Here is an 18,738-nt window from a genome sequence, read left to right as displayed (position 1 = left end):
TGTATATTTTGTACTGATTTATGCAGCGGTCATTAATCTGTAGCTCATGTTCTGTTAAAGCAATCTTATTTTATTTTTAGTCATTAAATTTCATTTGGTTATCTTTGTAAATTTCATCTTTTACTAAAATTCCATACCTTTAATCTATGTTTAAAATGCGATAAGCATACTTATTTTAGAGTCCATGTTTGATAACTCTAATTGCTAGATTATCTGTAGGTTTCTTATTGTTGTATATATATTTTTTCTTTGGATTGTTTGTTCCTGTTTTCTGACACATCTCAAAGTTTTGGGTTGAATGTTGTACATTTTGTCTGAAACATTGTAGAGGCATTAGATGGTTTTATTTTCCTTCAGAAATAATCTTTCTCCTTTGACCATTGACAGATTACCTCAGTCCAATCGGGATAATTTGAGGCTCTGGATGGCTTGCTAGAATCCCTTCTCCTTGATGTTAATTTTTACTTCACCAGCCCTATGGTACTAACAAAATCTTTGCTTAGCTTTCTAGCTCCTTAGAAGCTGTTTTAAATTTAACTTTGCTACTTTGACTTTAGCAAATGCCTCTTGAAGAAATCATGCTCAGAATATTGGATTCAATTTTCTCTTTCCACCAGAATCTTGTCATGTCATTGCAGCTGCACTGGTAGGCTTGAACTGCAGTTTTGTTTCCCCAATCTATTAATAGTGCCATAAGTTTTACTCTTTTTTTCCCTAGAATATAGTAAGGTATTTATTCATTGCACTGTTTTATTTTAAATGAGATGTAATTAACGTGTAACATTGTGTTAGTTTAAGATATACAACATAATAATTTAATTAATTTATTTTTTGAAAAATAATCACAATAATAAGTTTAGTTAACATCCATAACCACACATAATTATAGTATTTTTCTGTGATGAGAACTTTTAAGATATACTCTTTTTACAACTTTCAAATATACTCTATGTGTTGTTAACTGTTGCCACCATGCTCAGTTTCTTTTTTAACTCTATGTCCTTACTGCGAATTGTCAAATGGTCCAAGGAGAAAAAGTAGTAGCAAATGTACATACAACCTTCCTCGATTATGTTTTTTCCTCTCTGGAATTTCATTCTCCCTAGTCCTGGATGCTCTGGTTGCTCTCCTTTAATCAGCTGGATTTCGTACGTTATATTGCTTTTATAGTTGGTCTTTGTGGGAGCTTTAGTCTGACACAAGTTACTCCTTCATAGCCAGAAGTACAAGTCTTGCATTTAATTTAAAATATACACTTTCCACCAAATGATATATTGGGAGCATTTTTCTGTGTTATTGAAAAATTTTTAAATGTAACCTTCAGGGGCTACATAATATGCCACTGTAATGAATGTATCACAGTTGACTATACCAGTTCCTTGATATTGAGAGCCTTCAGGCTACTTCCAATTTTTCACTTTTTCAGGTTATTACAGGGATATTTTTGATGCTTCCCTAGACATGCTGTTTATGTGTTATGTGTGCAAGATTGCTTCTTATGTATGATATAACATGAGTATACATGAGCAACTACTAAAAATTGTGTGCCAATCAAATAAATGGGATGGTTATGTGAGATAAGCAAATTCTACATGATCTTATTTGAAATTTTAATCTGTTATTCAGAAGAAGTTTGTGAATTCACTAAGAGAGAAACAGCTATGGGCTTAAATCTTAGTTTTATCACTTTGTTTGCTGGATGACCCTGGGCAAATTACTTGAGCTTGCTGAGTCTGGTTCCTCACTTCTTGAAAAGAAATAATAACCACCTGACAGAGTTGTTACAACTTTTTAAAAAATGATTATCTATTTATGTGTTTACACATAAATACCAGAAGCTCCCCAAGAAAAAGGTTTAGATATTCATTTATTCACTCATTCAAAATATTTATTAAGCATTTATGGCAAGAGGCATTGGGGATACAGCTGTAGACAAAGTCAAAAAAGTTCATGCTCGTGTGAAGTTTACATTATGGAGGGTTGAGATGGACAGTAAACCAATCAGTAACATAATTTTGTGTAGTTATTGGTGCTATGAAGAAAAGTAAAGAAGGATAAAGGCTAGAAAGGGGTGGTGATGATGCTGCTAATTTGAATTAGCTGTCAGGGAAATTCTCTCTAAGGAGATAACTTTGAGCTTAAATATATGAAATGAGAAAGCAAGTTATGTGGAAATGTGGGGAAGAGATTTCCAGAGGGAGGGAACAGTAAGTTTAAATGTCTGGAGTAGAGAAGCGCAACAGGTTCATGAAGCAGGTAGAAAGACAGAGTGATGGGAATGGAATGAATGAGAAGACCAGGAGGTGAGGGCGTGTCGATCATGACTGATGGAAAACCATTTGAAAAGCTTGATCTGAGAGGCACGTGGTTGTATTTTTTTATTCCTACATTCACTTTGGCTGCTGTATGGAGAGTAGTCCATAGGGACTAGCATGGAAAGGGGGGCTGTTGAAGTCTTTATCTTAAATTTTCTACCTTGTGCTATTATGCTTTACTTTATTGTACTCATAGATATCGCATTTTTTTTATATATAAATTGAAGGTAAGACCCTCCACTAGCAAAAAAAAATAACAGTTCGCTGAAGGCTCATGAAACAATATTTTAGCAATAAAGTATTTTTAATTAAAGTAGATATTGTTTTTCAGGCATAATAATATTGCACATCTAATAAGCCACAGTATTGTCGACACATAACTTTTATGTGCACTGAGAAACAAAAAAATTCATGTCCCCCGTTTTATTGTGATATCTGCTTTATTGTGGTGTTCTGAAAATGACCCTGCAATATCTCCAAGGTATGCCTGTTCTCAACACACTGTCTGGTGAATGATTGTGAAAAATTAATTGTGGTTGCTATATATTTTTTAAAGAACTATTTGGGCTAGGGGATATACAATAGTTTCAAATGTCTGATTTTGAATTATGAGTTCACCGGTGAGTACAGCACAGGCAGACAGTCAAACTATTTTGGCAGTTAATCGCGGTTCATTCAACATCATTTTGAGTTCATAGGTAGACGGTGCAGTGTCAGGATTCTCAAATGATTTTGAAAATGAACATCAATCAATATTCATCCATTATGGCCTTAAAATTGATTGCCTGGTGAACCAACTGCAATGCATAGCAACAGCTTCTACATCTTTGTGTCAAAGCAGGGAAACTAAGGTTGGTAGTAAAACTCTATCTGGATTTCTAGCTATGAAGAAATATTAGAACATTATTATTTCAAATTTTCAAACTCTCGCAACCTTTGAAAAGTACTTTTTGTGAAGTTAAAAAAAAGGAAGCTTTTTTCGTTTAATCTGGAAAGCATGAGAGATATCAAGCTTGAGAATCCTTTAGTCATACCATGTCTGGGGCACTCAATATTGAATATCTTTGTTCTCTGGAGGGATCAGGTTGCATACCATATGTGGCTGTCCTCAAGTGGCCTCTGTTAAATGACAGAGGGTTGAGAAACAGGTATTCAAGTGTTTGAAGGAACGAGTAATCGACTAGAAATTTCACAGGTACTAGAAATAATCTACCTAATAGAATTGATCATTCTCATCAATGGACTGGTTTTTGGCTTCTCTAGTATCTCCCAAAGGGTTAGTCAGTGCACAATAAATATTGACTGAATAAATTCCTGATCCAGTAATAGAACAGAAAGGTACCAGGATCTTCAGAATACTTGTTTACAAAAAATACCTCAAATAATTTCAACATATTAGATACTATGATAAACAATAGGAATATAAAAGTGAGACAAAGTAATGCAGTGAGGGAAGCAACCATTAAAAAAAAAGTTGTGAAAACAGTGGGATAGGTGCTTTCATTCTGATGAAGAGGGTGGTAGTACATTTAATTTAAATGGAAGTTACGGAATTGGCCTTAGGTGCTCATCAAGACGGGTGGGCAGTATTGAGCACCTATTGCAAGAGCAGGTACCCTCGTGTTAAGAGAGAGCCTTATCTTGCCCAAACTCCTCTGAGTTCACAGACTCTGCTCCTGCTCCCAACCCTTCCTTACCCACTGGATAGTTATTCTCACATATATATTCTTCGAGATAAACTTTTGAATGATTTCATTAAGTTCCAAAAAGAAATTCTATTGTAATTTTGATTGACATTTAATTTTAGTCTTAGTCTTATGCACTACTTTGGAAGAATTAAGCCTTAAAATACTTGGCTTTCTCATAGAGAAACACAATCTGCCTTCCCATTTATCCAAATCTTAATGTGTATTTCTTGGTAGAGTTTTATAGGTTTTCTTTATTTTTATCCTAAACATTTCCTATTCATATTATTCTTAGGATTTTTTTTTTTTTTGGCTTATGATGAATTGAGTATTTTTTGTATTTACATTTCTAATTGATACTTTTTTGGTATATAGGGAAGCTATTACATTTAAAAATTTTATCTTATACTCAGCAGATTCATTAAACTTTCTAATGGATCTCTTTTTTTTTTAAGTTAATATTTAGATTGTAGCAAAAATGAAAATAAAGATTTTCTCCCTCATTGTTCTGTTTCATGTGATATTTCCCCAGCAAGAATTTCCAGAATATAACTTAAGAAGGAGATGCACTTTGCCCTCAGAGCTGGCTAAGTTTCTTTCCTTTTCTACTGTTGACCTTGACCTGCCTTATTGCTCTTCCTCAGTTGACAATGACTGGATGACCAGCCATGGAAGGTCTAGTGTGTTAGGGACAATGGCTGTCACCCTGACCTATAAATTCTAGTCTAGTACTCTCCCCTCTACTGCTTCCCTTCTAAACTTCTAGGTCCCAAAGACATTCACTCAGCCCCTATTACTAGAATGAGCTGAATCCTAAAGCTTTAGAGATATCATATCCTGTCTTGAAAATACTAACAGCTAACGACAACCAACTTTAAGATATTTTTCCTGCGAGTTCTGTACAGCACGTCCATCCAACCACCTGCTTAACATCTTTTGTATTGCTCACAGAAATATCAAACTTATTATGCCTAAAACAGATATCGTGATTCTATCATCAAACCCACTACATGTCTTAACCAATACCACCAACTTTCCCTATGTTGTTTAAGCAAGAAAACTGGAAATTGTTCTTGATTCATTTATTTTCCTCGCCAACCTCTCACTCTTATCCCATCTTCCTGCAGGTACCATTGAGTTTGTACCCAACATTTTTATAAAGTCTGTTTACCCCTCTTTATCTACATGATTACCACATTGGTTCATGTCACCATCATCTCTTTCTTGGATTACTATCACAGTCACTTCACTTCCGTGCCTGCCCAGCATAATTCTATCGCCATCACCCAAAATCTGCTAAAAAATTTTTTTCTTAAAATATATACTGTAGTTCATTATGTCACTGCTTTGAACACTTACAGGCCATGGTAATATCACTAGAATATAATACGAACTCTTTCCCAGGGTCTCCAAGGCCCTTTGTGACCTTGCCCTTGCCCTTCTCTCTAACCACATCTCACATCACATTTTCCTCTCCACCGTTTACACTCCAGCTACACCGGCCTTCACTCAGTTCTCCCAACAGGCCTTTTCAGGTACTATTCCGTCTGCCTGGATTGTTTATTTTCCTATTTGTCACATGGCTCATCGCTTCTCATTCCTTATACCTGTGGTCTTCAGATGTTTCGAATTCTCTATCGTGGGAGATAATATCAGACTTAAACTCTCAATATAGGTATATTTGTTTATTTATAAATAATATACAAGTAATACGTTGCTAACATATTACATACATTATGAAATATATGCAAAATGTAGAGCTCTATGGGGAATATTAAAAATAAAATGGTATTTCAAGAAATAATTATGTCACTTTATTAATAGTGCACTTTTTTCTTTTTCCTCCCAGCTTTATTGAGGTATAACTGACATATAATATTATGTAAGTTTAAGGTGTACAATGTGCTAATTTGATACATTTATATATTGCAAAATGATTACCACTATAGCATTAGCTAACACCTCCATCTTGTCACATAATTACCATTTCTTTTTTTGTGGTGAGAACATTTACTCTCTTAGCAACATTTAAGTATATAATACATTATTATTAGCTATAACCACCATGCTGTACAATAGATCCCCAGAACTTGTTAATCTTATGACTGGAAATTTGTACACTCTGACCAGTATCTCCCATTTTCCTCATCCCCTAACTTCTGAATAGTGCATTTTAAATGATAGTTGATATAAATCCATATTTCAAGTCATCTTAAGAATTTCAATCTTATGGAGCATTTTTGTTATATCTGCTTTTAATTATGATTATATTTAACTCCATTACACAAGGCATAGAGGAATCCGTTGTGTTTTTTATGTTGCTTGCATTTACCTTATTACTATTACTTTCTATCCATGGTTTCCTTGAAGGAATCTTTTAAAGCCACTTGTCAGTGTCTCAGTGTTTATTTATTTAAAACTGGGTAATGTAATCTGAAAATCCATATAACCAGGTACTCATGAACTGAAATGCATTACCATCCACGGGAAGGGTAAAAACTAGTGTGGTGCCACTCTCTGTCCCTTGACATTGTGGAATTCCATTTTCCCTCTCAAGAGATCCAACCTACTTTGTGTGACATGTGGTCATCTGACAAGTGGACAGAGAGGGAGAGATGGAGGGAAGGCAGGAGGGAAGAAGGGAGGGAGAGAGGGAGAGAGAAAGATTGATCATTGGTAGATATGAATAGAATATAACTTCTTATTTTTATATTTTAAAATTATCAATAGAGGCTCATATTTTTCTGTATCTCAGTAAAATCTCTGGCATAGCATTATGTGGGGTTTTCCACACAGAGGTCAATGACTATTTTTCTTATCAAGAATAAAAACCTTTGTCTATCTTTTTTCAACATTTATCCCCAACCATCTAGACAGTTCTGGGCTCTTTTAATATATGTGAACGTTCAGCAGTTCTCAACTGCAATTTGATGATACAGTGATGTGATATGAATCATCGTAAGGCGAATGGCAAATCATTTGTTATTAACAAAATTAGAAGAAATATTATTTTATATAGCTTTTAATTTAAATTTGGAGGAAACAAATGTATCCCTGTAATAATGTTAGTTTGGATTGCATTCACTTATAATTTTTAAATGAAGGAAAACAGGCGGCATTTCACCTGGTGCCAGGGGAATTGTGCACAATTCACAGCTCATCTTGTGTATATCCTATCTCATCCTTATTTATCAACGTGAACTTCTTCTTTCCTGCACATCGCAGGGCACTGCAGATCAAGAACTGGTGACCTAATGGGGGAGAAACATATGAAGATACACAACATGGTACAGGGTCTGATAGAGGAATGGACCAAGTGCTATGGAAGAGACAGAGGTGTGTGCCCTGATTGCTATTTGGGTCAGTGGATCTCAGTGGAGGGAAACGCCTTAGAAATAGACCTTAATTCTAATCCTACCTCTACACAATTTACAAGTGGAACGGCCGTTCACACAGCGTTTACACTAGGAACCTCCATTCCCACTTCTCTGAAAATGACAAGAATACCTCAAGCCCTTCTGATTTCAGAGGATTGTTGTGAGAATTAAATGAAGCAGTCAATGAAAAAGCTTTTGGTTAACCTTAAAATACCGTATAAATGTTTTAATCAAAACCATTCTCTTCTCAGTTGTTCCACTGACCTAAATTCAGTTCAATTTAATAAATGTTCCATGAGCACTTATTATAGTTCAGACAATATGCAGAGAATCCGGGCCACGGAGTGCAGGGCAGAGTTTGCCCTCAGGTTTCTCACCATCTGGTGGGGGAGACAGACGCAGGCACAGGTCAATACGCAGAATGGGTTGCGCGATGATAGACATGTGTTGTTACAGGCCAGACAAAGAGCACAGCAACAGGACTGGGGAGCTCTGTGGTGCTGGGGGAGAGGATTGTTTGTGAGGGAATCGAGCCCCCAGGAAAGCTCACACGGGGTGGAGTCTAAGCAGTGTTTTGAAGGCATTTGGAAATAGGAAAGGGCTTTCCAGGCAAGGAAATAGTATGTGTGAAGGCAGAGACCCTGCAGCCCAGGACCAATGTCTTCTTTCTTCACATGTTTGTGTGCGTGTGTGTGTGTGTGTGTGTGTGTGTATGTGTGTCCCTGTGTCTGTTAAGAGAATCGTGAAGAAGGTAGCAGGAGACCCTAAGAAGTTCTCTGTGGTTCAAGAATAAAATAGGTACAAGAGAGGCAGTAGATGGGGTCAGGAGGGGCAAAGGAGTTAGACAGGGAGGTTGAGAAAAATATTACTAGAGAATACATGAGTATTTACTATGTAAAAGACTTTTCCATGCATTGTCTCACAAAGATGGTCTCTTTTATTATTAACTCCACTTCACAGATGAGAAAACAGATGGAGAGGGGTTAAATGACTAGCCCAGGATTGCATCACTAATAAGCTGAGGAGTCTGCATTCATACCAGGCTCTAGGATTGCAGATGCTGGCTCTCCAGAGAGGACTGGGTTAAACTAGGGCCGTGCTTCCTATGAAAGTCATGTGACAGCCAGAGAATTGTAAACAAAGCAGCAGAGTTTGCTTTCACCTCCACCATGCCAACTTCTGGAAGTATTTTTCTACCTTGATTCCTGATCATGGGCCTCTTAACCCTGCATTACAAGGTCCTGTTTCTTTGTGCTTTTCCAAGTGGAGCTGGAGACTTTCACTGAAGAGGAGATACCAGGTTTCTTTCATGCAACAAAAAGCCCACAGGCCAACTTGCCAAGAGCTCCTTTCTCCTCCTCATTACTATATTTCATTGACCCAGGGACGTTCTATGGAGACTGAGTTTATAAACCTCACTTCCTGTAACATTCCCCACCCCACCCCCCTTTACTTGCAGGCACCAGCCTGGAGCTTGGCGCCTCCTCCCCTCGGAATCCAGGCTGTTGATGCTGCAGAAACCTAGAGGGCTCCTTCTGAATCTGGTCTTCGCACAATAGCAACCTCATTGGGTTGCAGCAGCCCTGCCTGCAGAGGTCACCGTGTGATGAACCCATGATTAACCTCATTCTCCAATCAGAATTTTGATCTAATCTCTGGGCCAGAATGGTTAACATACAAGTCTTTTTGTTTCTGTAGAACTGGAGACCAGAAATGTGACAGCCTCAGCTATGCCAAGCACCAGGGGAAACCACAGAGTTCATATTACATATGTCAGACTTTTTTTTTTTTTTTTTTTTTTTTTTGAGCTGCAATTCTCAACAGGCTCAAGCAGACCTTGGGTGGTGAAACAGCTTCCTCCAAAGGAGGCTCTCTCCTTCTATGGACTTGCCATGCAAAGGGCACGGACACAGCCATGTGTGTTTTGCTTGGCTGTAATGTGGCGCAATTGCATTTTGTAGGCAGGCTGGAAGTGGCCACCCTGGAGCTGAGAGCTACGGAGAACATTCATTTCTGCCACCGCAGACAGCTCAGCCACAGACGTGGATGATGAAAGGGAAATTGGCATTGACCTTGCTGCTTTGCAAGGAGCAGATGGGACTTGGAGTCTGGTTAGCAAAGAAAAATGAACCAAGCCTCCTCAATAGTATTTGAAGAGCAAGAGCTGGGCCCAACAGAATTCTTTAGTCTGTTCCTCGTTGTTGTGTGTATGTGTGTGTGTGTTTGCTTGTATGTGCGCGCGCGCGCACACACACACACACACACATGCTGTGTCTGACATGCACGGGGAGACAGAAGCACCCTTGTCTGTGCTGGAGCTCCCTATTGCACATTTGGCATTTGACTGACATGTAAAATTCCCAGGGATATCAATAGGACAGTGGCTTAGAATGCATAAGAGATTTTTGCTGTTGATAAGAAGACAGTTGGAGTGGAGAATGTTACAGAAAGTACTTTCCAATCCCTGCAGGCGTCGTATTTCAGAGAAAGGGAATCTATCTTAAGAACATAATGTAAGAGGTGAGGAACAAAGCTGATGTAGCCAAGCGTACAATGTGTACCCATCCCAAATCATCTGAGTATGCCGTCGTCCTCTCGTTCGTGCTCCTATTGGTTTCCCTCTCCAGGACTGTTCTCATCCTCCCATTTCCCACCTGGTGAAATCCTTTTCATCTTCCAAGTGCCAACAGGACTTTCGTTGCTTGCGAAAAGGCTTCTTTGATTTTTCCCCCTTTCAGCACAAATCATTCCTTCTTCTTACCTGTAAATTCCTTGAGAGAAGAACGGCTGTGCCCAGTGCAGACATACCAGGCGCTCAATGGTGAGACGGTGGAAGGAGCTCAAACCTGGAATCAGTGGGGGCTGAGTTTAAACCACGCTCTCCCACACTGGTGCTGTGAGACTTTGGGAATAACTTCTCCAAACCTCAGTTTCCTCATCTGTAAACATGGATGGTAATAACCCCTTCGTGAGATGAGAGGGAATATTTAACGAGATAATATATGTAAAGAGAGCACATAGTAGGTAATTTGGTGTATATGGTTTCCTTTGTTCACACAATGGTTCCGATTCCTCTTTGCATTGTGTTTTGTACAATTCTTAACACATTTTAGGCATGAAATAAATCTTGATTAATTGAATAGAATATTTTTTCTACTTAAGTATTCCAAGCCATTAATATCAAATAATGATAAAAATAATAATAAAGAAAATGATAGCAAGCCCTAGTAGACAAAGCCTGAACCCCATCCCCAGATTTAGACTCAATTTGTTTTTTAAAAGTCCTAGGTGATTCCATGTGTAATCAGAGGTGAGAGCTCCTGACTTCAGGCAACACTTTAGTGCAGGTAGGGTTTTGTATTTTAACATAGATAATGTACTCCAGCTTTATCTTGCCCAGAGTAAGTAACCATCCAACATCCAATTTGGAGAGAGAATATCCCAACTTCATGAAATTGCTCTGATGAGAATTCTGTCAACCTTCTCTAGCAGGTCTGGGGTCCTGAAATAGATAGATCTGATGTAACATTTATGTCCAATAATAACTCTCCAATGGCCCAAATGCTATACACGGGAAAGACCAAGGTAAGCCAGCAGGCAGATTGTATCACATATATGCGCAGGCCACAAAACTGTAGCCTTCCAGGAGCCCTAGGGGTCTGGGGCAGTGACATGGGCTTCTGGTGTGGAGCCCTGGGGTAATGTGTCATGCAGTTACTTTTGATGGCTCTGAGCTTTCTCACACAGTTTCTGGTCATTGGTGGCTTGAATGAGGTAGAACGGTTTGTGTGCGGATGGCCTGAGCAGCCAGCTTGATATAAGTGAATGTAACGGTATGTTATGATGTAAGTTTGGTGACTGCCCAGGTAATCCCAGGACAGCAATGGGGCACTAGGATTAGAACCAGAACACTTGCAGTTGAGTCCTAATTCTGCTGCATTAGTTATGAGACCTTGGGCAAGTCATGTAACGACCCTAAATTCACTGACTTGACTATGTAATAGAGTAAAATAAATATCTTAAGTATAACTTTCAAAGCCAGTTGCTGGAAAGGGCTATATAAGCTTTTGAGAACTATACCAATGTGAAGACTTTTAAAGCTACTCAGCCTGGGTTAGAATCTTGACCTACCTTGGGCAAATTCCTTAATGCTTCAGTTTTTTCATCTATAAAGTGAGGATAATAATGCATATTTACAATTATAGACTTGAAATCTTTGGATTGGAATATGATTTAGTATGTAGAATCTTTGACATTTTATAAAGGTAGTAAAGTGTGCATACTGTCTAATACATAAAACCTTCAGGAGGTTCTGGGACAATCTCCTATAATCGAAAACATTTTTTTTTCCAGTGAAGTTTAACGTTTTATAAATGGGATAAACAAAGACCACCAAAAGCCTCATGTCAGATCAGATAAGGTTTTGCTACCAAAGGAATTTGTACCAAATTTACCAAAAAATTCTCATTTTTAAAGCTTGTTGGGGTGTAGAATTATAGGTAAGAGATTTGCACCTATCGTACCTGCCATTTAGATTAATCATGAGGATAAAATAAATTAATATGTGTAAAGGGCTTGTACCAAAGCCCTGCATATAGTTAGTTATGAATAAATATTAGCTATTATTACATTTATTACCTTAAATAGTAAAACAAAGAGAAAAATGGGACTTCACAGGCACTCACTGACATTACTGAGATTTTTATTAATTAATAAATTCATAGATTTGCCAGGAACTAATCTTTACCTGCTGATAAAATATATTTCAGGTCTGAGCTGCTGTCAACATTTAAAGGGATAGTATTGTACTTTAAGGATACATGAGTATACGTATAAGTCAGAGAGAAAGAGACTGAACGAAATGCTTACACGTTGCAAATATGTAGTATTTTAATTTTCTTCTTACTACATTCACTCATTTTCTATATTTTATCTTTTGATCTTGAATTACTTTTATAATGAGAAAAAAAGGACATTCTCTTTTAAGCCTTCTTCTCTTTCCTCTTTCTTAGAGAATTGGTTCTCAAACTCAGGCTCCCATTCACAAGACAATCATCAAGCAACAAACTGTTATTGATTTCCACTGTATGGCAGACACAGCAGAAATGCTAAGAAACAAAAGGAAAATCCAGAGACATTATTTGAAAAATTTTAAGCAAAATCACTTTGTATAGTAATTTACAGTTCACACCATGCTTCACTATAAATTGGTCCTTCTCTCTAGATTAGGGAAAGTATATATTTCTGCTGACATTTTATGAATGAAGAAACTTACCTGAGCTCACTCAGCTATTTAGAGATGAGATCGGACTCAAAGGTCTGAATCATATTGAGTGGTATTCCCAAGAACTTGGAAATCGGTGACACTTTAAGAAGGTAAATATTAGGAAATCAAGGTGCGACCAAATGATTGTGACCAACTACATGGAAAATCTTCACCTTGGCAACAAAAGGTAATGGAAGCTAAAAAAATTTGAGGGCACCGAAGAATATCCTTAAAGACGACCCTCAGAATAGTCCAACTTTCTAAAACTGGGTATTATCACATCTAAGGGGAAAAGTTTCAGCCCAAAACAGAGAGCACACTGGAAACAGAAAGGAGAGAGGATTTGGTCTTTTTATGTTTAACGCAATCAAAGAAGAGAAGCTGAGGTAGAAGGACCCTCTTAGGTTAGGGACACCGATAAGAAAAGTCCCCGTGTTCAGATTCCACGTACAAGTAACCTTTAGATTATCTTTCAACTTCCCAGAGAATCAGGGTATGCTCTGATGTGCCGTTAGCAGCAACCTAACTGATTGAAAACTTTTGTCTTGAGGTTGTTCTTTCTTTTGACTCTTGTTAGAAGAAGTTGGTCCCTAAGTGGCCGACTGATATTAACCACACTGCTCAAGACAAATTTGGGAACCTGGAAAGTAATCAGACCCTATTTGAACAAGGTGCAATAAGCTTAGATCCTGTCCAAACAAACATCTTGCCCACCTCCTTTAGACATTGCAACTTCTCCATGCTCTAACCACCCAGAATCTAAGTCAATGGCTCCATCTGTTTCTTCTAATCTTGGCACAGCTTTCTCTGGGCAAAGGGGGTTGAGCCTGCCTGCTCTTGTTAAAAGGAAGGGAATCATTCAACATTTTGTTCTGCATTCTTCTACCCCAGATAACCCTCTCTAATTTAAGGTTGGCTGGAAATCTGGAAATCCTTATTGTTATCAGGAGAATTTCCATTGCTAAAGGGGAGGGCGCACTAGGCCACATCCTGTGTTCTGGGAGAGGCTCAAAAGAGTTGCAATGCTTTGGACTCAAACAAAGTCAGGGACTTTCTTAAGTGGATTCAAAAAACAAGCTGGGACAACAGGCTCACTGTAATTTTTCTTGTTCCTTTCTCCTTTGAGTGCAGAAACCCCATTGCCCCGAGCACCAAAGTAGATATATTTTCCACTTGCAGAGTCCTTCTTGGGGACTAGCAAAACTCCTTGCCTGGCTCCTGACTTGGAATTCTTTGGAGCCTCAGATGATCGAACTCAGAATCTATAGACCCGGGGTCCTCAGTGTCTACAGAGTGCAGTGTGGGGGCTGGGAGATGCTCGTGTTTTGGAATGTGTAGAGGTAGACTGCACTCAGGGGATTTGTTCATTTTAGCAAACTTGGCAGAACTTCCCTGTGTGACCTAAATAGAATATCTTCCTCTACATAAAGCATGCATCAGGGTATTTCCTGATTTATTCATGAAAGGTTTGCTTTACAAAGGCCTCAGGAACTGTGCAATCTCAAAATACATGATACACAGAGCTGGATACTAGAGTGGCATTTGCACAAATTGCTGTGATAGATGGGCTGTGCAGTATGGCAGCAGAGTTGGATCAATTTAAATACCTACTGTAGGGGGATGGCTCTTTCAGAGGAGGAAGTGAGACCCACCTGCAGATTGTTAGCAATAACGTGGAAAAGTCTGCTGTCTCTGCAATGAGTAATTGACCAAAGAATAGAAAAAGAAGTGAGTAAATTCATATGCACTAACCTTTGTCTGCTAATCATCCATTGGTTCATTCATTCATTCCCAACTAGAGAATCAACCTGGCAGTGGCTGATAGGCCCAACTCCATCAAAGGTACATTGTAATAGATGTATATGAGCTCATAAGAACCATAGGAGATAATATTTGAAATCTGATCAGTCTTGGGAATTTTGAGTTTTATTGTTATCATGGTGGGGGATCGTAGGGGGGAGGGTAATCGCTCCTATTAGAGAAAGTAAGACCTTTCTCCTGATCAGAGTCAGGCATTTTCAGGTGAGTCCACTGTAATATCTCTGATCGTGGATTTATCAAATGATTCGGTATTTTCATGCTAGGGTATTTTTAACAGTGCAGCAGATGGACCTTGGTTGTTTGCAAAGAAGTTTTATTTTGGAGCTTGTGAAGAGATTGGGGTTAATGTACAATAAAGTGAAAGTGACGTTTGTAAAGATGGTGTGAGCAGAATGCCAGGATCCATTACCCTGATAACCCCACAAACAGATCGGCAGCCTCCATTGGTGAGCTGCTGCTCAAATCCCATCAGTGTTACTTGCAGGATGCATCACCACTTTGTGGCAAATTTCCAGGGGTTTTTGCATGCCAAGCGACTTGTCCAAGTGGGATAAGGAGACATTGTTTTACAAACTTTGCTTTGGGGCCTAGAACTTTGAGGAGGGCCAGACCTGTTTCCTTCTCCTGGTTTTGTAATCATAGATGTCCACAGGCAATGAAGGGAAGGACAACCCAGGTGCAGGCCCTAGAACTAACGTGTCAGAATGAGGTGGTTAAGTGACGTAAGGAGTGCTGTGCACGTGGGCTGAGCTGCATGGGCTGATGCTTCTCTTCAAAAGGTAACAGGCATTGCCCAGGAGAGTTTGGATCCCTGATGAGAAAGGAAAAAAAGACTGAAAGGCTCTTCCAAGATGGAAAACCAACAGGAGTTCAGATTTTGAATGAATTAACCCTCAGTGATTTCCCATGACCCACAGGATCAAGTCCAAATCCTTAGTACAGCCTCCAGGTCTTTCACCATCTGGTCCCTGACTAACTTTGGGCCTTTCCATTGTCCCCAAACAACATGCATTCTGACCATTCCAAAATGCCCTTTGTTCCCTGATGCTAATGATAGGCAACATTTATCCGGGCCCTTAAAATGCCAGGAACTGGGCTAAGGGCTTTATGCGTTTCATCATCTACTCTTCAGAGCAGTTTCTGAGGTAAACACTATTATGGTCCTCAGTTTAAAAATGAGAGACCAAAAGCAGAGGTTATAAAACTGGGTCACAAGCTATTAAGAAGGTTGGGATTACAAGGCAGTATGACTCCATGGCCAGGCTTTAACCACTTCACCACTTTTTCCTCCTTTTCTGTATGAGAAAATACCTCTAGAGCCTGCACCAAATTGCTTTTCTGCATAGGATTGGCCTTTCTCCTTACTCAGCTGATTTTTAAAAACCTTTCTCTATTCACCCAAACCTTCAAGATCAAATATCCTCTTCTCTGGATGCCATTCCTGGCACCCGAGGCAGAGGTGGCTTTCTCCTTGGAGCTCCCACGCTCCTGACATAAACTCACAGCACACACTGTATTGCAACACAATGCCCTCCTCTCATGCATTCATTTTGTGTCTGGTCTGTGCAGACTCCTTAGACCTTTCCATTGGAGCTTTGATAAATCAAAGCTCCAAGAGAGTGAGCAGTAAGTGGGGAGCAACCATTCCCATGAATCCAGAGGTAGCTCAGGCTCCAGGTGATGATTGCACCCAAATGCCATGTGGCATTTCTCAAGCAGCTCCTCAGACAGGTCCAGATGAGTACCCGCCTGCTACATTCCTGCCTTTATCATTAACCGCAGCTCATGGTGACTTCCTTCAACATGTGAGGCAGCGCCTGCCTGTCTGATAACCCAGCTTCCTTCTGGAAAGGATTTCCTTTGGCTTGGGTGCATACCTGGCCCTGCAAGAGTTAACCACAAGACGGCCCGGATCAGGAGAACATGAGGTTTCCATTAACTGGTGGTATGCGGACAAGTGGCACGAGCATGGATTATGCGGTAATAAAAACACACTGCGCAGTATTTGTCGGAGGCCTCACTTCTCTCCTTCCCTGCCTCCCAGCCCAGCACAAGAGAGACCAGGCCCTCGCTAGCTTGTAGCAAGTTGGTAGCAGACTTTTCTCCCAACTTGCTTTAATCCTGCTGTGTGTACTCATCATGTCTCCGAAAGACATAAAGGGAAAGAAAGAGTGCCGGAGGAATTCACCCCTTGCCCTGGGATGAGTCCTACGTGAACCAGTTGGGAGACAGAAAAAAGGAAAAGGGTCAAAGGAGAGAGAAGCAGGGAGGGCAAGAAGGAAGGAAGATGAGGGCGATGCGAGCAAGATAGCAAAAATTGAGCTCACTTAGGAGGGGACAGTTGGATGGAACATAGCGGGGAGTCCGAAACCATATTTTCTGGAAAGAAGGGAATTCACATGTATGGCGAATTCACTGTATGGAAGGTATGATGGTTAATTGTATGTGTCAGTTGGACTGGGCCATAGGGTGCCCAGACATTTGGTCAAATGTTATTCCGAGTGTGTCTGGGAGGGTGTTTCTGTATGACATTGACATTTGAGTCCATAGACTGAGTGAAGCTGAGTGCCCTCCCTAATGTGGGCGGGCCTCATACAATCAGTTGAACACCTGAATAGAACAAAAAGATTGAATAAGAGGGATCTCCTGCCTGACCGTTTGAGCTGGGACATTATTCTTTTCCTGCCTTTGGACTCAAACTGAAACACTGGTGTTTCTTGGGGCTTGAATTTGCTCATACTGGGACTTATTCCACTGGCTTTCCTGGGTGTCCAGCCTGCCAACTGCAGATCTTGTGACTTCTCAATCAATTCCATTATCACATGAGTCAATTCCTTAAATAAATCAATTTCTCTCTCATATATATATATGTATATATATGTATTTTATATGTATATATTACATGATTGATTGTTTCTCTGGAGAACCCTAATACAGCAGGCGATGCTCTGAATTCTATATATTATCATCATGGAGGCTTAGACACTTTCGGTAACACATCACACAGATTCTGCAGTTCATAGGGGAAATAAGTTTCCAAACAAGTTCTCCCTGGGCTTAAAGGACCTCATCTCCCTTTCTTTTAGTTAGAGTTGCCCAGCCACATAAAGGTAAGATTAGCCTTCCATTTTCAGTTGCAGGTGAGTAGAAGTTCTTTGATCATTGCCTTTCCTTGGAGACAAAAGACGTAAAGGATCAAGTGCCAGAAAACAACACCCTGGATATCTCTCAGAAGCTCTAGCCCATGACTCAACATCCCAGGAATGTGGGTGGTTCTGAACATAATTTATTCTGAGGATCAGAAACTCTTTTTCAGACCACAGTGATTTACTAAACACTTAACTATATATTTGGTCCTGTAATTTTGACAGTGAAGAAACAGATAAATAGAACAGCACTTCCTTGTCAAGTCCACAGTCTTTTTAGGGTGCCAGAAAGACATGTAAGCAAAGGAGTATAAATGCTATGATATAGGTGTGTGTAAAGTGTGTGCAAAGGTACAAAGCAAAAGGAGTGATCCATTTTGGTGGTTTGTGGGGAGAGCCAGGTGGAGAAGTAGGGACAAGGCAGAGTAAGGATTCCCTGCCCAAAGCCCAGGAGAGGGCAAGGCAGACTTGGGTAACAGAGAGCAGTTAGCTGTGGGTGAATAGTGGAGGATCTCCACTCTGGTTTCTTATTAGAGTCACATGGGGAGATTAAAACAGTCACACGCCCGGAGCCCACCCCCAAAATCTCTGGAGGTACAGTTTGAACCTTAGTATTTTTTTAAATGCTCTGCAGGTGATCCCATTATGTTGCCAGGATTAAGAACCATGAGTGTGCTGCCCAGTGTGGATCTGGTCTAGAATGAGAGGTGAATCTGGAGAGTACAGAAGGACACAAAGATGAAAGGCCTTGGATGCCACTCTAAGCAGTTTGAACTTCCCCTGTGGGCATGCAAGGTTTTTAAACAGGGAAATGACCTTACTTATAGGAAATGAGTCAGCACAATGGTGCAGCCTTGCTAGGCTGAGTTCCCTGGAAAATTCTGGCTTCTTCTCAGAGGGCCTGACCACCTGTGCTTACTAAGACACAGTCGATTTAACTCTTCCTTTGGTGCATGTAGCTGGAGGCCTTGTGTCCCTCTGGGGAAACCAGTTGTTTGGCAATCAGGAGACTCAAGTTCTGAACTTGCTGCAGGTACTAATTTGTTGAGGGACCTCAGCCAGCTCCTTGCCCCTCTCTGGTCCTCAGCTTCCTACACCAAACACTTATGAGATTAAACAAATCAGTGC

Source organism: Rousettus aegyptiacus, unplaced genomic scaffold (assembly GCF_014176215.1).
Source record: "Rousettus aegyptiacus isolate mRouAeg1 unplaced genomic scaffold, mRouAeg1.p scaffold_m13_p_3, whole genome shotgun sequence".
Lineage (NCBI taxonomy): Eukaryota > Metazoa > Chordata > Mammalia > Chiroptera > Pteropodidae > Rousettus > Rousettus aegyptiacus.
Note: the sequence above shows the minus strand (reverse complement) of the source record.